The sequence below is a fragment of the Bufo bufo genome, chromosome 3, assembly GCF_905171765.1.
Source record: "Bufo bufo chromosome 3, aBufBuf1.1, whole genome shotgun sequence".
NCBI classification, from domain to species: domain Eukaryota; kingdom Metazoa; phylum Chordata; class Amphibia; order Anura; family Bufonidae; genus Bufo; species Bufo bufo.
In genome coordinates this window covers 409,371,967-409,392,871 of record NC_053391.1, presented here as the reverse complement: position 1 = coordinate 409,392,871, position 20,905 = coordinate 409,371,967, and the positions used below count along the sequence as shown (strand labels likewise).

At 47.0% G+C, this 20,905-nt stretch overlaps 1 protein-coding gene across 2 annotated transcripts in view; it reads right to left on the bottom strand.

Annotated features, from left to right (window-relative positions):
• The window catches only part of LOC120993444, a 60,967-nt gene extending 45,638 nt beyond the window's left edge, over window positions 1-15,329 (bottom strand). For both annotated transcript variants that reach the window (XM_040421950.1, XM_040421951.1), the window contains exon 1: window positions 15,279-15,329. The gene's annotated coding sequence lies outside the window, so the exon portion shown is untranslated. The remainder of the gene's footprint in view (window positions 1-15,278) is intronic.
• Window positions 15,330-20,905: the final 5,576 nt, after the last annotated feature.

The following is a 20,905-nucleotide window of genomic DNA, read 5'->3' as shown; positions in this document are numbered from 1 at the left end:
GACAAGAAGTATGCTGAAGACCCCAGTGCCTCCAACCTTGATGCGAAAGGGAAGGAGGAATTAAGAAAGCAAGGATATGATGCCATGTCCCTGAATGGTGAGAAGGCTAATAAAGTAAAGGCCAAAGAGACAGAGGCCAAGGAAGCTAAGGCCGAGCTCTTGAAGTGGGAGAAATCCTTGGATGTTCCAGAGATCAAGGGTAAAGCCGAAGTGGGGAGAGGCAGTGAAGAGGCAGAAGACCCTGAAACTGAGGCACCATCTGAGAAAACCACTGCTGGAAAAGAAGCGAGCGGGGGCAAGCCAGCTCTGCTGACGGAGCTTCGCAAAGACAAGAAGAAAAGGCATAAGCGTGCTCGGCTGAAGCAGCTGTGTAAGTCAAAGAGAGAGAAAGATGAAAAAATAGAAAGAGAGGGTCTGCCTGTCACATGGACATGGGAACATTGTAGACAATGTCTCTTGGGCAAGATGTCAGTGTGGGTAACAAACCAAGCATTGATGGCATGGGTCTGGCAAAATAAAGGGAAGCCTCTGACGCTGACCACATCTTCCAGGGGGAAGGTTGAGCCAGGCAATGGCAAGGAAATGTGGATGCCCTGTCATGAGCATCCAGTTGGTACATGTGTTCACCCCCACAGGTTTGAACAGAGGGGGGGGGGATATGTGGCAATGTGAACATTGAGGTGGTGTTTCCCCAGGTTCCAGTCCGGGACTTAGGGCATGCTCATGTCCAGGGATCCTATTTAATCCTGCTACTGGATCTTGGGTGTGTCTCACTCTGGAGAGTGTGCAGACAGAGGCCTGGTGAGGCTCTGTCAGTGTGGTCTCAGCTAGGCAAGGCTGAGGGGACACGAGGCTAGGCAATAGCCTGGACTTTGGGGGACTTGCACACAGAAGGCTGGAGTGGCTCTGTGTGGTCTGAGCCGTGAGGGCTGAGAGACCACTATCCCACAAGAGACACTGGTGTGGGAGCAGCCTGGAGGCTGCTGGAGGTTGGGCTGGGAAAGCCGCATCTCATCACGGGTGTGAACTGTGTTACGCTTTAGGTGAGTCAGGGAAACCTGTGTGTTTAGATAGGGCCCAGACGGGCAAGGTATTTTATTTTGGCTTTGTGTGTTTTTCATTATGCCGTGTGCCACAATAAAGCACAGTTTGGCCCCTAAATCCTGGTGTCTGTGAAGAAGTGTGTGATTGCAACCCCCTGGAAAAGAGCTAATCCCCCACAATATATATATATATATATTTATTTATTTATTTCTCTCTAGTCCTAACACTTAATACTACCTGCTATGCGCCATAATGGCCGCCATAAAGTTCAGGAAGTGTTGGATCCACACTTAAATAAGCGTAGCATTAGCACTATAATATTTTTTGTGACTATGGCATTATTGTACTTTATCTGGTATGCAGGGTGCTGTCGCATTGTCTCTTTTTTTTCTATGTTTTTAGCCATGGCAGCGTGCATCTGCTCATTGGGATGTGCTGACTAACCCCCTTTTCTTTGTATAATCTATACTACTCACAAAAAGTTAGGGATATTTGGCTTTCGGGTGAAATTCATGTAAAAAGTAAAACGTTCACGCTACTGTGATATTATATCATGAAAGTAGGGCATTTAAGTCAGGCCGGACTGGAGCGCAGCGGTGGGGGAGGACGCGCATGAAGAGGCCGGGCGGTGAAGGACTGGTGAGGAAAGGGTTAGTTGTTTGTGGGGGCGGGTTAGGAGGAAAGGCGGGAGTTGCTAGGGCGGCGGGGGGCGTTGCCGGAGCGGAGACGGAGGAAGGAGGCGGAAGTGAGGTCAGTGCGGCCAGGGGATTCAAACGAGCAGGACGGACCTCAAGATGTCGGCGCCAGGGATGTCGGTGGAGGAGATGCTGGAGAGGCTGCGGCGAGAAGCGGAGGTGAGGGGGCCTGGCTGGCTGCAGGAGCAGGTGGGCGCCTGCATTGTATCGCCTGCTCCGGTGGCTACCCCCATTGCTAGGGCTGCCCGGCTGCGGCGGAGTATACCGTCGGCACGCCTAAGCCCTGAAATCACCCCCCAGGCCCGGCGCCGAATAGAGAGCCCCCCTGTGGACCCTCGGCGGCGGAGAGCGGCCGCTCAGCCTCCTGCGAGCCGCTCTCGCCGTGGGAGGAATCCCGATTCTCGGCGGGGCCCTGGTAGGAGCGGGACGCCCCTTCCCCCGTTCCCTGCAGCAGTCGACACGGATGCGGGACCAGGGACGGTGGACCGGCCCAGTCCTTCCTTAAGCGGGCGGTCCACTCGGCAGTCAGAAAGCATCAGGGTTCCTCGGGCTGCTCTGAGGGGAGAGGAGTTCCAGGGCAGGCCCAGAGAAGATTCCAGCAGTGTGGACGAAGATCCCCTTGCGGCGGTGGGTGCTGCGGTCTCGTCCAGGCGTCCAGCCAGCGTGGTGCAGAGGGTCGTGCAGATGGTCCAGGAGGAGCAGCCGTCGACATCCAGGAGCTTTGATGGTGAAGTGGCATTACGGCGGGATTCAGGATCTACGGCAGCGGGAGTCACAGCTCCCGTGGTGCCTGGTGAGATTGGTTGGGGATCTGTTTTAGCTCAGGGTTTCCCGGGTGGGAACATGGGTGAATTTGGTAAAGGTTTGGGGCAGTTTTTGGGGGGATTGGCGGGTTGGTTGTCAGGTATGGGTGCTGGTGCTGGGTCTCCATTGCCGGGGTGGGGAGTGGTGCCGGGGCTAGGGTCAGGGACGCAGGTTGTTACGGCAGGGGCAGGGTCGGTGTCGGTGGAGACGCAAGCGGGGGGGGGAGGAGGAGGTGCAGAGGTTGGATGATAGGGCTCGGGGTGAGGTGTACGTGTGCTTTGAGGGGCCGCTGGGGGCTCATTTAAAGCAGGAAGTGAGAGAGAAAAGATCTGGAAGGGGGGGAGTATGTGGAGATATTCTCGCTGCTTCCGTTGGAAAGGTTTAACCTGGATAGGGGTAAGAAGGATGAAGGGGAAAAGGAGGATAAGGATAAGCGTAGGCATCGATTGATTCCACGTACCTTTGCTAATTGGCTACAGGCGTTTGCCATATTAGCAAGTGTCATTGGGGAACGGGCGCCGGAATGCTGTTCGGCGCTGTTTTGCTACCAGGACGCTATAGGGGAGGCTTATAGGGTGTATGGTGGTGTGGGCTGGCTCCGTTATGACGAGCAGTTCCGGCAGCGTGAGGCCTGATATCCGGTGGGATCATAAGGATATTAGGTTGTGGTTGAGGGTGACGGCGCCTCCTAGGGCTGGGCAGTCCTTTCGTGGGGAGTCCGGGGGGTCATCCCCTGGGGCGTTGGCAGCGGCATCGGCGAAAGGGTTGTGCTTCCTTTTTAATGAAGGAAGTTGCAGATTTGGTGCCAAGTGCAAATTTAAGCACGAGTGCACGGGGTGTGGGGGAGCCCATGTAGCTAACCGTTGCTTCAAAGGGGGTAAGAATAGGGGGGGTGATGGTGCTGGAAAAGGGACGGACGCCGGTGCGGGTGGAAGAGATGCAGGTGTTCCTAGATAGATATCCGGATCGGGTTGCGGCCGGGTTGTTGGGGGATGGTTTTAGGTTTGGCTTTCGTATTCCATCAGTGGTTACGGCGGGGCCTATGGTTCTTAAGAATCTTAGGTCCGCGCTTGTTCACGCGGGTGTTGTGGCGGAAAAGTTAAGGAAGGAGGTGGAGTTGGGGCGGATGGCGGGTCCATTCAAGGAGCCGCCGATTCTGGGATTGAAGGTGTCCCCGTTAGGTGTGGTGCCTAAGAAGGAGCCGAATAAGTTTCGGCTCATTCATCATTTGTCTTATCCAAAAGGTGCGTCGGTCAATGATGGTATAGATCCTGAACTTTGTTCGGTGGTATATACCTCCTTTGATGCGGCTGTAAGATGGGTGAGGCGGTTGGGGCAGGGGACGTTGATGGCTAAGGTGGATGTGGAGGCGGCCTTTCGATTGCTTCCGGTACATGTGGAGAGCATGGGTTTGTTGGGTTGTTTTTGGGATGGCGAATATTTTGTGGATAGGTGTTTGCCAATGGGGTGCTCTCTGTCATGTGCATATTTTGAGACCTTCAGCTCGTTTTTGGAATGGGTAGTGGTGGAAGTTTCAGGTTGTTCATCCGTTATCCATTATTTAGACGATTTTTTGTGTTTAGGGCCAGCGAATTCGCGGGTGTGTTCTTTGTTGCTGCACACGGTGCAGTCGGTTTTTGCGCGTTTTGGGGTACCATTGGCGCGGGAGAAAACGTTGGGGCCGGTGACAGAGTTGTGTTTTTTGGGGATTGTTATAGATACTGAGCGGATGGAGTGCAGGCTTCCGCAGGATAAGTTGGTGGATTTGCGTTTGGAGATTGATAGGGCCTTGGTCAGGGAGAAGATTAGGCTGAGGGATTTGCAGTCATTGTTGGGTAAATAAAATTTTGCTTGTCAAATTATGCCAATGGGTAGAATTTTTTGTAGACGACTGGCTGCGGCTACGGCGGGGGTGGTAGCGCCGTATCATTTTATCAGGTTACGCAAGGAGTTAAAAGGGAACTTAAGGGTGTGGGCGGAGTTTTTGGGTCAGTACAATGGCAGGTCTTTAGTGATGGCGGAGTTGTGTGATAGTGTGGAGTTCGAGTTGTACACTGATGCGTCGGGGGGAGTGGGTTTTGGGGCTTATTGCCAAGGACAATGGTGTGCGGGAGTATGGCCGGATTCGTGGGTAAGTCGGGGTTGGGTGAGGAACATGGCGTTGTTGGAACTTTTTCCCATTGTGATGGCGGTGGTATTGTGGGGTGAGAAATTTGAAAACAGGAAGGTGCGTTTTCATTGTGACAATTTGGGGGTAGTTCAGGCTATCAACAGTTTGTCCGCATCTTCCCCGCCGGTGGTTAGGCTGTTACAGTTTCTGGTATTACGATGTTTGTCGATTAACATGTGGTTGGTGGCAGAACATGTGGCTGGAGTGTCTAATTCAGTGGCGGATTCTCTTTCTCGTTTACAGTGGGAGCGGTTCCGGCTTCTTGCGCCAGAAGCGGAACTGGAAGGTCTGGAGTGTCCGCCGTGGCTGTGGGGGATCCTGGAGGAGAAGTGATGGGGATGTTGAGGGATTCGTTGAGCCCGGGTACTTGGAGGGAGTATGGTAAGGCGTGGGCGACTTGGGAATCTTGGAACGGATCCTGGGGGGCTGGTGTGGGGGATGGTGATGTGAGGTTGTTGATGTTGTTAGGACAGTTGAAGGGCGAAGGGTGGTCGGTGTCAAAGGTGAACCACTTGATTGCGGGGGTAGCGTTTGGCTTTAAGTTGCGGGGGTTGCCGGATTTGACTAAGGGTTTTTTGGTTAGGCAGGTGTTGAAAGGGTGGCGTAGGGGGGCAGGCAGGGTGCCGGATTGTCGGAGGCCGGTGTCCTTCGAGTTGCTTGTGCAAATGGGTGAGAAGTTGAGTTGTGTTTGTAGTTCTGGTTGGGAGTTAGTGCTGTTCAGGGCTGCATTTGCTTTGGCGTTTTTCGGTGCTTTTCGCTTGGGGGAGTTGGTGTGTGACAGTGTGAGTAGAGCGGGGGGACTTAGGAGTGAAGATGTTGAGTTAGCGGGGGATAGGGTGTATGTCCGGATTCGGAGGTGAAAAACGGATCAGGAGGGCAGGGGGCAGCGTTTTACGTTGTTCCAGGTACCAGGTTGTAGTATGTGTCCGGTGCGGTGTGCAGGGTCTTATGGGGCGGGGCTGCAGCGTAATGAGGTTCCTTTCCTTAGGCATGAGGATGGCTCCTTTTTGTCTAGGTTTCAGTTCCTGGCGGTTTTTAAAAAATGTTTGAAGCTTTTGGGTGTGCCGGTCAAGGAGTATTCTGGTCATTCGTTCAGAATTGGTGCGGCAACTGAGGCAGCCAGGTGGGGCGCCAGTGAGGAGGTGATTAGGAGGATTGGGCGTTGGGAGTCGGTGCGTTTCAAATCATATGTGAGGCCTGCATTATTGTAGTGGTACGGTCGGTGACAGGTGGGTTTTAATTTGTTTCTTTTTGTGTTTACAGGTCGGACGGTGGCGGCTTTGGTATGGATTCTGGGGCACTCCTATGTGTTCTGGGGTGCGATCAGAGCGGATGTGAGGCCGAGTGGGCGACAGTTGGGTTTTAGTCCGGAGTGCGCTACGGTCAGGTGGTTAGGTGTTAGAGGTATGTTGTGGGGTGTAGTTTTGCGGGAGGTGCATCATTTCGTGCGATTGGATCGTCCTCCGGATGTGTTAGTTTTACATGTGGGGGGGAATGATTTAGGTAAGCGTCCTTTTAGGGAATTGGTCCGTGACGTCAAGTTTGACTTGCTCAGGATTTGGGCGTTGTTTCCAGGGATCATAACAGTTTGGTCAGACATTGTGCCGCGGAAGGCGTGGAGGGGTGCGAGGTCAGTGGAGAGCCTTAATAAGGCTCGGATTAAGGTGAACAGAGCAGTTGGCCGGTTTATGGCAAGGAATGGCGGTGTGGTGGTGCGGCATGAGGTGTTGGAGAAAGGTGAGGGTGCATTTTGGAGAGCAGATGGAGTGCACCTGAATGCGGTGGGTACGGATTTGTGGGCTCTGGGGCTCCAGAGTGGTGTTGAAATTGCTTTGCGTGTGTGGAGGGACGCGCAGGGTTGAGGTGGTCAAGCTGCGCGTTCTTGGAGGCGGGGGAGGTCCTTGAAGTGGAGGAATATGGTGGTACCTGAGGATGGGAGGGCCCCGCGGGAGGAGCTGGACTCTCATTGAGGAGCTGGTAGGAACTAATTACGCGTTCCATCAGTTGCTGCCTCCGAGCTGGGTTCAACGGCTGGGGGCAAGATGGAGACGCAGGTGTTCCAGCGTTTATGGAGTTATTGGGGCTTCTAGGACCTCCCTCGTCATGGGTTAACTTATGTTATTTATTTTGTATGTATTCAATAAACGGCTGCTGTGGCCGATTAAATCCAAGCAGTGGTGTGGTGTGTTTATTTCCTGGGTTAGGATGTGGGGTTGGTGGTAGGATGATGGTTGAGCTTGTGGGACTGAACAAATAGCCAGTGCCCTCTTCAAGTAGAAGCATGCATTGGTGATTTTCTCATCTCAAACAATTTATTGAAACAAAAGCCAAAACCAGTAGTGGGTATACCTCCACAAAAATGTCAATGTCTCAATAACTTTTCATGTGGCCTTTAGCATCAATCACAGTTTGACAACGACATCTCATGCTGTTCACAAGTCGACTTATTGTCTGCTGAGGCATGGCATCCTACTCTTCTTGAAGGGCGGACCTCTGGTCATTGAGGTTCTGGGGTACAGAGTTATGAGCCTCTACATGGCAACTCAGCTGATCAAATAGGTTTTCAATGGGATTCAGGTCTGGAGAAAGTGCAGGCCACTCCATTTGAGGTACCCCAGCCTCAAGCAGCCATTCCCTAATGATGTGCACCCGGTGAGCTGGCACATTGTCATCCATGAAGATGAAATTAGGCCTGTGTTGTTCATGCAGAGGCACAATGACTGGATTAATGATGTTATTCAAGTAGTATGTGCTTGTCACTGTACCATTTACAAAGTGTAGGGCAGTTCTGTATTGTCTAGACACACCTGCCCACACTATAACACAACCACCAAAGGCTCATCTGGTGACAACAGTGGCTGATGCATATCGCTCTCCTTGACGTCTCCAACATCATTGGCGGCCATCATTTCTGCTCAGCGTGAATCAATTTTCATCAGTGAACAGCATTGAAGCCCACTGGTCCCTCGTCCAGCGTAAATGCTCCCTGGCCGATGCAAGACCATGACCCCTGTGCCTGGTGGTACCCTTGCAGATCGTCTAGCACGTAAACCACGCTGATGTAAATGGTTGTCGAATTGTCTGATGTGATTTTTGGGTTCCCCATTTTAGGTTCATCCTGAAATTTAACCCACAAGCCAAATATCCCTAACTTTTTGTAAGTAGTGTATATCAGAGAATTGCTATACATGCCCCTATGCAAATTCCATTACAGGTAGAGGAACAAGATCACCAACTTTGGAATGGTTGTACCCTGGTTACAAAACCATCCCGTTTGACACATGACTGATACTTAAGTCTGTGCATAAACTTTGGGTGTAACCTGACACAGCATCTTGAGTTCCCTATAATCACACCACAATGACTAAATTCTGAATAAAACTAAACTAGTTGTATAAAAAAAATACAGTTGTTCATATAAAAGCATAATACTAAAAGGCTGTATAACTTTATATTGCCACACTGTGCCAATCCTATCCTTCAAGGGGTTGTCCATGACTTTTTAAAATTCACCCCCAACCTAAGCAGGACTTGTGAAGGGAACTATACTTGCTTGCTCCCCACCACCCGGTTTTGGCTCCATGTGCTTGGTTGACTGCACATTCAGTCCCCACATGTAAACTTCATGCATGGACAGGGTAAACTGCACTGCTGCAGCCAATCACTGGGCTCCGCTATGAAGTGTTCCTCAGAAGCATGTGACCCCCACATTGACCTTCCATTTGGGGACATGTTAATGCTGGGGCCAGTCATTGGCACACGTGACCCTATTGTTACGATCAGTGTGGGGGAAAAACTCCCCTCCTAAACAACCCTAATCCGGGCCATAACTACCTATCAATATGAATAGACCTTGAAGGTAGGAATATTCATATGCTGGATACCTAGGCCCTTATATCCCTATAAGGCCCTGGAATGAGGTTAGGACCAGAGACAACCCATTCCTCCCTAGATGGATGAATGGAAGTCTCTGTCTCAGGCCCAGATACAAACAACAGGGAATGTAACAAACACAAAACAATAAGAACAGACAAGACTTATCTGAAAGTAGAAAACTGGCAACTCCAGAAGCACCACAGAGTACAACCGACTAGCTAGTTAGAAGGCAGGAAGAAAATCTATAAACCGCACCACCAAGAGTGAGAAGCTGCTACTTATGGAAAAAAGTTAGTTTACCAACAAGCAACACCTGAAGGAAGGGGTGTGGCATTCACCAAAACACAGACACAATAAGATCCACAGATGGGATTTAGACACCCCTTTTTGTTGTTCTTTTTGCCGCTTAAAAAAAAAAAAACCATACTCCCTGCTTGCGATTCCTACTTTTGCAAGCAGATCCCGGAGTCGCTCCCCCTCATTGCATGGGTTCATCCTCAGGTATAAGCTCAGGAGTCTCTTCACCCAAAGACTCAAAGGAATACGGTACGTTATGTAATAGAACGTCCTGAGAAAGTGGGCCCTTAGATCTCTCTCTCAGGCGTCTATCAATACGTACAACCAAAGACATAGCGGCTTCCAAAGACTCAGGATTCTCATGAAAGGCCAAAGTGTCCTTCAGCCTCTCAGATAATCCCTGACAAAACTGGCTACGGAGAACTGGATCGTTCCACTCAGTATCCATAGCCCACCTCCTAAATTCAGAATAAATAGATCTCTGCCGAACGCTCTCCCTGACGCAGGCCGCGTAATTTAGTCTCGGCCAGGGAGGTTTGGTCCGGGTCATCATAGATGAGACCTAAAGCTCCGAAAAATGCATCTACTGATTGGAGAGACTGTGATCCGGTCGGCAGAGAAAAAGCCCAAGACTGGGCGTCCCCTTTAAGCAACAAAATAATCACACCCACTCTCTGGCTCTCATCACCAGATGAGCGTGGACGCAACTTAAAGTACCATTTGCACGCTTCCCTGAACCGAATAAAATCCCCCCCCCCCCCCCCCCAAGAATCTATCCGAGAGAGCAACTTTAGGTTCAGGAGAGGTCAGGTAACCACTACTAGGATCAGCCAACAGTGGTCTCTGCATCTGTGAGACGGTCGTACGCAGGTCATCCACCTCCAGAGACAGCCCCTGTAGCTGTCCGGTCAGTGCAGCGATAACATCCATGGCTGAACTGATATAGACAACAAAATGACAGTTATTCAGTGGTTTATAATGTCACGATCAGTGTGGGGGAAAAACTCCACACTAAACACAGGAGGGAAGGGAAACAGTAACTGGGCCTGGAAACTAGGGAAGAAACAGGTCACCTCCTAAACAACCCTAATCCGAGAACTAACTACTTATCAATATGAATAGACCTTGAAGAAATATTCATATGCTGGATACCTAGGCCCTTATATACCTATAAGGCCCTGGAATGAGGTTAGGACCAGAGACAACCCATTCCCCCCCAGATGGACGAATGGAAGTCTCTGTCTCCGGCCCAGATACAAACAACAGGGAATATAACAAACACAAAACAATAAGAACAGACAAGACTTATCTGAAAGTAGAAAACTGGCAACTCCAGAAGCACCAGCTAGTTAGAAAGCAGGAAGAAAATCTATAAATCGCACCTCCAAGAGTGAAAAGCTGCTACTTATGGGAAAGGCAAATCACCAACAAGCAACACCTGAAGGAAGGGGTGTAGCATTCACCAAAACACACACACACTAAGATCCACAGTGAACTTGTCAATTTAACCCACGAGTTGCCAGTCTCTCCGATCTCCTGGTTCCTGCCACGGGAACGTCTGTGACACCTATCCATGCAGAAAGTTGAGAGCTGAGGAATTGGAAGTGCGGTGAACTCAACCCGGGACTCAGTAAGACCGAGCTGAGCTCTAGGGAGCAGGTCGATCCACCCACATGTCCTGCTGGGATTAAAAAATTATAATCATGAATAACCCCTTTAGATTTTTACCATTATTTTAGAAGTGCCTGTATATTTGTAGTCACTTTCCACAGAAATAGCTTTAAGCCATAAAGACATTTAAATTAGGGCACTTTGATTAGGGCACTTGAAGTGAGACAACAAATATATGTTTGCTTGTATTTTGGCAGGCTTTACAAGAAGCAACGGCTAAAAAGATGAGCTATAACATCTCCAAAAAAAGACTGTATTTTGTTTAGACAGTCGGTTGCTAATATTTACTAAGACTACAGGAAATTATATATAATAACATCATAGCCTAAACACAAAAAAAAACCTCTATATTGAGTAAGAGTAGGAAACTGACCACAACTTCTTCCAAAATATGAACTGTTAGTACAGTATGAGGTAGTTCATGTGAACGAAATCCTTTTCCTGGAACGTGTGACAAGAAATTTTCTATATAAAACCAAATACTGTATGGCATCATTATAAACCTTTAGGGCTCTTTTACAAAAGCGGATCCCGTGCTGGTAATCCGCTGCATGAAAGAGAGCCAAGCCCCATTCCGGACAGCAGAGACACGGAGCATTAACATGATTGATAATGCTCTTTGCTTCACTGTGACCTTTTTACTACAAAATCACGGTGACAATTTTCTCTCACTGTTATTTTGTAGTAAAAAGATCACAGAGAGGCACAGAGCATTATTAATCATGTTAATGCTCAATGTCTCTGCTGTCCGGAACAGGGCTTGTCTCTCTTTCACGCAGCGGACTCCACGCACGGCATCCGCTCGTGTGACAGATCCCTTATAGTTAAAAAAAAAAGTGTTTCCCAACCCTTCTGCCAAGAACCCATAAAAAGTTGTTTCTAATTCTCCAGAAAATCAACCTCAAAGCAAAGCACACTATGATTGGCTGTCAATATGCTGAGATCACGTTACCATCAATATTGTTATCCCTGGCTCCCTCATCCTGGCTATCATTGCATTTTACTCATTTTGGGCTAAAATAATTTTTTCAATTTGTCTTTTCATTTTTTCAACAGTTTTTGTTCTACAACCGTCACTTTCAGTGGATCTGCTTTACAGTGAATCCATCAGGGAGCTGCTTTGATGGCTCGATGCTTAGCCCTAAGCTCTGAACTCCTGACAGCTCATAAACAATCATTTAAGCTACATTCTTAACAGTTTAATAAGAATTTAGCTATAATGAGTGTTTATGACCCATCAGGAGTTCAGAGATAAGGACTATAGATGAGTCATCAGAGCAGCTCAATAGATTCAGTGAAAACAGAAAGCAACCGTCTGCAAATACACAGAAAATGAAGGCTGTAGAACAAAAACTGTTGAAAATCTTTAATAAAGACCAGTTGAAATATATGATTTGTAGCCCAAAATGAGTAAAATTCAATGATAAAAATTAACCCCAAAGGTGTTCATTGCCTTTAAAAGGGTTTGACACTTTATCCTAACTTGTACAGATGTGCTGGAAATAGAACTATGATCAATTTCCTAAAATACTGTTAAAAGCTCTTCAGCATGGTTGTGCCAGCCCCGCCCCTGGTGTAGTACAGTCTGCTCCCTTGTTTACACAGTACTCTGGAACCGACATGGCTGCTGATGGGGGGGTATATGACTACACCTGTCCATCAGTGGCCTCCACTGAATAACATTGTGCATGGTATGGGTAACTAGCACACGTGCATTGCCATGCCATGATATATATATATATATATATATATATATATATATATATATATATATATATTTATTGTAAGGGATCGCTCTCTCTCAGGGGTTGGCAATGACAGACTTCTCATCAAACAGGGGGTTTTCAAGATCAAACAGTGCTTTATTTGTCACACAGCACATCACACTTCCAAGTTTGGCATCACTCGGCACCATGAAGTCGCAGATTCACCTCACAATGTGTTACATCAACACAAAGCAACAAAGCTTGCCCGGCTAGGCACTCACTATACAGAGGTCTCCCTAACTCACCTCTAGGTCAGTGTTCACACTGCGGTATTCGGCTTCGGTCCGACAGGCTCCTAACTGTGACCAGTGCAACCCACCATTCCTCCTGGTAAAAGCAGCGAAATAGCTTGTGGGGGGATATGGTCCAGCAGTCCTCCTGACTCTGACCGTGCAACACCTCTTTTCTTCAGGTGTCGCTGGGTCGCCAGCCTTCCTCAGTCTTGTCGCCGCCCAGCCCTCCTGGAGCCTTTGCAGGCTTCCTTCTCCATTTACTCACACTCAGGCTTCCTCAGCCTTGTGGCCCCCCAGCCCTCCTGGCTGGGACCACACAGGCCCTCTGCAGTTCTGTTCCCTGGGGCCTAAATCCTCCTCTCACACACTGAGGATTGCTTTATCCCCAAGTGATTATCGCACCTGGCCTCACCTCAGGCCAGGTGAACACCCTCCTCTAATAGGTTTCCTGCACCATTCTAGGAGATACATATCTTCCATCTTCATATATGAGGCCTGTCACTGCCTCACATATATATATATATATATATATATATATTAGTAGACAAAGGAGGGATTAGCAAACCAGAACTTCTACCCACTGTGCCGGTGACCACCAGACAAACCATCTGGATACTCCAAAATGTATGAACAGATCACAGTGTTGCACTTGCAGGCTCCTGATCTTGCTCCAAACCGTATATTACAACAGGTACCTCTACCAAGAAAAAAGATTGTAATGTTTTCATGGTGGGTGTACCTGCTGTAATCAACAGCAAAATTGAAAGCAGAATTTACACTAGGGTTGTCACGATACCAAAAATTTTATTCAATTTCGATACCATAAAAAAGTATGGCAATACTCGATACCATTCGGAAAAAAAAACAACGCGTGCATTCCGCATTTTATGGAACGTCCAGCCCCTAATAGAACAGTCCTATCCTATTTTTTGGGGGGGACAAGGTGACTAAAAAAATGGCAGATCACGCAGTTTTTATTTTTTTCTGTTACGGTGTTCACCGCATAGGAGATATTTTTTAAATATTTTAATAGTTTGGACTTTTTCAGACGTGGCGATAATTAATATGTTTATTTTTTTAATGTGAAAGGGGGTGATTTAAACTTTTAATATTTTGGTGTTTTTTTTACTTTTCTTTTTACTTTTTATTGAATATTAGCCCTCTTAGGGGCTGGAACCCTTGTCCTAGTCACCCTGTTAGAGCTCTATTAGGGTGAATAGGACTTCACACTGTCCCTGCTGCCCTGTGCTGTGTGCACACAGCAGCAGGGAGCTTACCATGGCAGCCAATGCTTCAGTAGCATCCTGGCTGCCATGGTAACAAATTTCACTGCTGGGGCTCCGATGGGAAGCTGCCACTGCACCACCAACGAATAGACTGAGGTGGAGGGGAGGGGACCCTGTGGCCACTGCCACCAATGACTATGATATTGGGAGGAGGTGGCACTGCCACCAATGAATATAATACTGGGGTTGGGGGGCACACTGCGCCACCAATGACTATAATACTGGGGGGGGGGGGGGGGGTGCGCACTGCCCCACCAATGAATGTAATTAAACCATTAATACAAATGTATGCATACCCGGCCTCTATGAGAGGGCACTACGATCCACCGAACCGCAAATCCCGGTATCGAATCGATCCGGGTCAAAAAGTATTGATTAGCTATGGATAGTTCGATATCCGGTGCAACTCTAATACATATATATATATATATACACACACATACATACAGTGTATATATATTGTAAGGGATTGCTCTCTCAAGCAGGGCGGCGGTGACAGATTCTCTTGCAGGCCACAGGGTTAAAGTCCAAATGATGTTTTACTTTTTCATTACACTCCGGCAATACACTCAAACCCCAGTTATAGCTCACTGGGTAAGGTGAAGGTCCAGCACCAAACAAAAAAAACATAAACCAAACCAAAATAAACACCTGCCCATCTGGGCTTTGGCTAATACAGTGAAGATCCTAGCTCATCTATTGAACACAGGTCACACAGAGAAATCAGCTTCTCTAGCCCCCAGGGCAGTCAGCTTCCCAGACTTTCTCCAGGCATCACTCTTCTCAGACTGACAGCCTGGACTGTGCTTTATTTCCACTTAACAATCCCAGCTGGCTTCAGTTGGGGATCCATCAGGCTAGGGGAAAACCTGCCCTGGAATGGGGTGGACTACCAAGCCTACCTTCTCCCAGTCCAATAAAATCCAGCCCGTAAACTTAACAAAACTGTCTCAGCAACCTACACATTGTTGAGACCATTTTAACTTTTTGGATTTTATTTACCTCACCCAGTTGAGGATATACACCCCTTCCAGGACTTTACCATACACATTTCTGTTCACCTGACTACAATATATATAATTATCCGAATATCTGACTACCCCCTTATTCAACTATCATCTTTCTATGTGTTTCCAGACATTATATATCTAATTTGTATACCATAAATGGCTGAATTGTAAATTATATCTTTATGAACATAAACAAGATGATTACTCATATGTAGAAAAATATGTACTGCCACGCTACAACTGCTTCTATGAACTAATTACGGAGATGTATTTTAATTCATAAAAAGTAAGGGAAATTAATTAAAGTATACAGTAACACTGTATAAAACCCAGCCTGTTATATTCACTGTCATAATGATACAACTCCATAGAAATACAGCTGGTTAGACAACAATCCTTAATTATTCAAAGGAATATCAAACTTACTGTCTGCCGTTCACTCAGTTCCACTCGGTTCTCTGGACGTTACTTCTCTTTACATCCAGTAAGAAATGATCCAGGTTACAGAACTCACTATAGCAGACCAGATTTTGAAACACTCATTTCCACTTCCTGTTTAGGCTATTCTTGCAATTGTTCGACTAAATGATTGTCTTAAAGCTTTGTGCTATAACTTTCTGGATTGGTGCCTTAAAGGGGTTATCCAAGTTCTATGATGCGCCCCCATATGCCTGGGCCCTTCACAGAGGTTGTACTTACCCTGCTCCCTGGCCCCCGGCGTTGCTTCTCATACCAGCACAGCCGCCGCTGCATCTCCCCGTCGCGGATTAAAATATCCGGCATCGGGGGGCAGCTAATAGCAGGCCGCAATGGGGACGAGCCAACAATCAGGGGTGTACATCTTAGGAGGCAGAAGATGTAGTGAGGCACCTGGGATGGAGGGAGTAGGAGGGTCAGTGAGACACTTGGGGCACGTGGAGCAGATGGGGCAGTGAGACACTTGAGGCAGGAGGGAGCAGAGGGGGCAATGAGGAACTTGAGGCAGGAAAAGCAAAAGGGGCAGTGAGTCACTTGGGGCAGGGGGGAGCAGATGGGGCACTGAGGCAGAGGGAAAGCAGAAGAGATAGTGAGGCAGCTGGGGCAGGGGGAGAGAGCTGAAAAGGTAGTGAGGCACCTGAGGCATGGGGAGCAGATGGAAAGCAGAAGAGATAGTGAGGCAGCTGGGGCAGGGAGAGAGAGCTGAAAAGGTAGTGAGGCACCTGAGGCATGGGGAGCAGATGGAAAGCAGAAGAGATAGTGAGGCAGCTGGGGCAGGGGGAGAGAGCTGAAAAGGTAGTGAGGCACCTGAGGCATGGGGAGCAGATGGAAAGCAGAAGAGATAGTGAGGCAGCTGGGGCAGGGGGAGAGAGCTGAAAAGGTAGTGAGGCACCTGAGGCATGGGGAGCAGATGGAAAGCAGAAGAGATAGTGAGGCAGCTGGGGCAGGGGGAGAGAGCTGAAAAGGTAGTGAGGCACCTGAGGCATGGGGAGCAGATGGAAAGCAGAAGAGATAGTGAGGCAGCTGGGGCAGGGAGAGAGAGCTGAAAAGGTAGTGAGGCACCTGTGGCATGGGGAGCAGAAGGGGCAGTAAGGCACTTGGGGCAGGGGGGAGCAGTGAGGCACTTGGGGCAGTGGGAGCAGAGGTGGCAGTGAGGCACTTGGGGCAGGGGGCTGCAGAGATGGCAGTGAGGCACTTGGGTAGAGGGGCAGTGGGAAATCTTCTCAATGTATACCGCCAACAGACGGATAAAGCAAAGTGTGAACAAAGCCTTGGCAAATCTGGATCATAGAAAAGGAATACGGGCTAGTGGTTAGATAGAACAATCAAAGACACTCAAGTAATAATAACCAGGCCAACTGGTTTAAATAGTGTCCCTGAAGCCTCCTCATGAGACAGACAAGGCTGAGCTCAATGAGGCTGCAGAAAAATAGGCTGGAAAAAGTGTATTTTTGGTGTCAAATGTATGCAAACCATCCACCTGTTGGCATATTTCTGCAACAAATGTTCTGCACATTTCAAGCACTCTATGGGCAGCATTTATCAAACTGGTGTAAAGTAGAACTGGCTTAGCTGCCCATAACAACCAATCAGATTCCACCTTTCATTTTCAAAAGGAGCTGTCAAAAGATGGAATCTGATTGGTTGCTATGGGCAACTAAACGAGTTCTACTTTATACTAGTTTGATAAATCCCCCCCTATAGTTTTTTGTATAAAAAGTATACCTTGTGAAATGTGGAATCTGTTGTTCTTGGACCAAGGTCCTGGCAATACAGGGGCCTAGTGACTCTTGTCACTGGAGAGGAGGCCATGCATATGTTTCCTCTTTCTTAAAAAAAAAGAATAGGAGATAAAGAATAAGCCAAAAGCATGTGCTTGCCTTTTCCCGTATCTTCTTTTTATTTTAATTGATAGTAGGCACCTCTCTACTAAAATCAGAAACCGATAGACCACTCAGGATGATAGAAGCTACAACTAGATAACACACTGCATTCAGATAAATGTTATCTTTAAATAAAAAAAAAAAATTACATTTGAAAAGAAGCATCAAATTCATAATTTGTACTGAAATTTCTTACTATCCTCAGGATAGATCATCAACTTCAGATCAAGGGGGTCCAACTCCACACCCCCACCTATCAACTGTTTCGGGCAGCTAACGGTTCTGGAAACTATACAGTGGACTGTGTTGTTTCTGGTGTCAGTTTATAGTAGCTCAGTTCACATTCCCTTAAATGGGGGCTGAGCTGCACTACCCCCGCATGGCCACTATTATGCTTTGAGCTCCATCCGGCCACCTGAATCAGCTGATCGGCAGGGGTGTCGGGTGTCAGACCTCCACCAATCTGATACTGATGACCTGTTCTGAGGATAGGCCATCAATCAGGGGTGTACACAGATCTCATACGGCCCCATAGCAAAACTTTATATGGGCCCGCTGCATCTTTTCTCAATGTATGTACATCCTTCACCCCCAAGCAATGCCGAACACGTGCAACGCCCCAGATTTCTGACAAATGTATGTTTTTTTTTGTTTTTTTTAGTCAAGTGAAAGAAATTTTATTTTAACACAAACTGTAATAAAAAAAAAACAATAATACCCACTTTATCCAACTTTTATGTCAGGAAAAAGTGGAACAGGTGCTTTAGATATATGGCACTCATTCTGAAGACCATATTTCTCAATGTATTTACACCAGGACACTGTCAAACACACTGATAAATCTCCTGCTTCCCTTCTAATACAAAGCTAGCTGGCTGCCTGCACCTACCACTAGGGGGAGCTCAATGAATAGGAATTAATACAACTACGGTATCTTGGAAGCTGTAATAATCTTGTTGCAATGAGCTCTCCCTAGTGGCAGCTGTGTAAAAATGTAGGATTTTTACAAGGGGAAGAGAAGAGCAAGTTCTGTGCTGGCCCCCCTACCCCTGGGCCCCAAAACAGTCTTGTAGTCTGCCTCTATTACAGCTACGCCACTGCCATCAATATATATAAAAAAAATCCCTTAAATGTTTCTGTGTTCATAGAAATGAATTACATGGAAGGTTTACAAGGAACTGGCATGGGGGATATATATCATAAGTAGTACAAAAGAAATGTGGAGTAGTTGCCCATAACACCTATTCAGTTCCAGTTCTGACCCATTACTCAGCACCTCTGACACAATAGTGACATCATGGGGATAAATGACCTAATCCCCCACAATCAGACAGAACCTGATAACAATGACAGTAAGGTGCCTTTTGCATGGACTTACGGTTAGGCAAAAGAAAAACTGTTTGCTAATCATTGGCTGATGTTTGTCGGGCTGATTGGAAAATGATCTTTTGATGGCAGCATGTTGTCCTGTGTGAATAGGGAATATGCTGGCGACAATAACAATTGCTTGGCGTTCTGCTTGGTATCAAAACAACCACCAATTGACTTGTATATCATTGAACAGCGCTCGTTCAGGGCTGAAATCGCACCATGTAAATGGGCATGAAATAAAAAATGCTGTCATTGGCTGCTGTGGCTGAACAACTATTTATGCACTTCACAGTTGTTGTTTTTTTTTATTAATATGTGTTTTCAGCCAAAAGTTGGAGGTGAGCTCACAGACAGAAGTATTATTTTTTAACTCATCTTTTATGGATCAATTCCTACAGTAGTTCTGGTTACAAATAGAAGCATCATTTCCAAAGGCAAAGGCAAAGCGTGAACTAGGCATAATTGTTATGGCGGCATTTGACCTGTGCCTTCCCCTGATTTATGATGTCTAGTCTATGGCTCATCCAGAAGAAGTGAAGCAACTGCCTACACTTGACGCATCATGTCCTTTAGCGCATAGAAACTGAAACTTTATATCAGTGCGTGTTTCCAGTTTTCCATTTTCTTGGTTCCTCTTTCCTTACACAAATAGCTTACGATGCCTAAAAATTACATTTTGCAATAAGTGAGACACCAACTCATATATAATTGTCTGAGGAAAGGTTGTCTTGTCACCGTTGCAACAAATCTTCTTCATAATTTCCTGTGTTGCTTTTTGTTTAAATGGAGTTGTTAGGGTACTTTCACACTTGCGGCAGAGGATTCCGGCAGGCAGTTCCGTCGCCGGAACTGCCTGCCAGATCTGGCAATCCGGACGCAAACGGATGCATTTCTGAGACGGATCCAGATGCAGATCCGTCTGACAAATGCATTGCAATACCAGATTCGTCTTTCCGGTTGTGATCTGGAAAAACAAAACCGTTTTTTAAATTTTTTCTCATTTTTAAAGGTCTGCGCATGCGCAGATCGGGAAACCGGATCCAGTTTGCCGGAACACTTAGTACCGGGACGGCATTAATACATTTCAATGTAAATTAATGCCAGATCCGGCATTTCGGCAAGTGTTCAGGATTTTTGGCTGGAGAGAAAACTGCAGCATGCTGCAGTATTTTCTCCTGCCAAAAAACGTAAGAGGGACTGAACTGATGCATCCTGAACGGAATACTGTCCATTCAGAATGCATTAGGATAAAACTGATCAGTTTGTTTCCGGTATTGAGCTCCTGTGACGGAACTCATCGCCGGAAAAGAAAAACGCTAGTGTGACAGTACCCTTTCTAAGAAAGAAAAGATAGGGTAGAGAGATTTATCTTGCTTAAAAGGGTATTCCAGTTATTTTTATTGATAGTGAAAACTCAAAATTCGCACAAAATTGCATTGAAAAGTAGCTAAAGAAGTAGTCCTTTAAAAGAAGACGCCTGTTATACATATTACATGATGCATACTTACCAACATTTCTGTTGTTAAAGTCAAGACATTTAAAGGGGTTTTCTGGTAATATTGATTTATAAGCAAGTGCCTGCAGCCTGCCTTCTGAAATAGAAGATTTATACTTACCTGCTCCACACTGTTCCGGTCCTTCTCGCTGCCCCCGATTTCTCCATCTTAAAGTCCCCACACTGTTTACAACCAGCAGTGCAGGGACATAGTCACATGTACTGGTCAAACCAATGACTGGCTTCACCAGTGCTGCGGCCACAAGCAGCACTTCACTGCTGAAGCCAGTCATTGGTTGGAAATAAAGATCTGATGGCCATTAGGGGTTAGTTTCTATTAGGGTGGATTACATAGGTCCGAGGTTCCAGAGGCTGGGGGTCGCTCTTCTCAGGGCGGGTGCTCCAAATGCAGCCATATAGGAACTCCCCATCTACAGACTAGGGTCTATTAGGGATAGTGTACCTAGGCACCAGTTACACGGCTAGATTTTGGAGCCCACAATACCGCTGATCTGATTTTTGAGCACCTTATTTATTTTATTTGCAATACTAAGTAAAAGTTAAGTTTTATATCTCTTTAAGGAGTTCCCAGCCTATCAGTATTCTTGAGTTTCACTCTCTGGGTGGATCTGACACTATGACTGTGTGTGACTATACATAAAATTACTAAGGTCTGTCATAGGGAAAATCTACTTAAAGAGGACCTCCAAAACAACATGTGAACAGTGCAAATTGGGAAATGATGTGCATTGGCAGAAAAAGAAATATAAATATAAAGTGGATATACGGCAACAAGTATCTTCCGCTGTTGCCCACATAAACCCTCA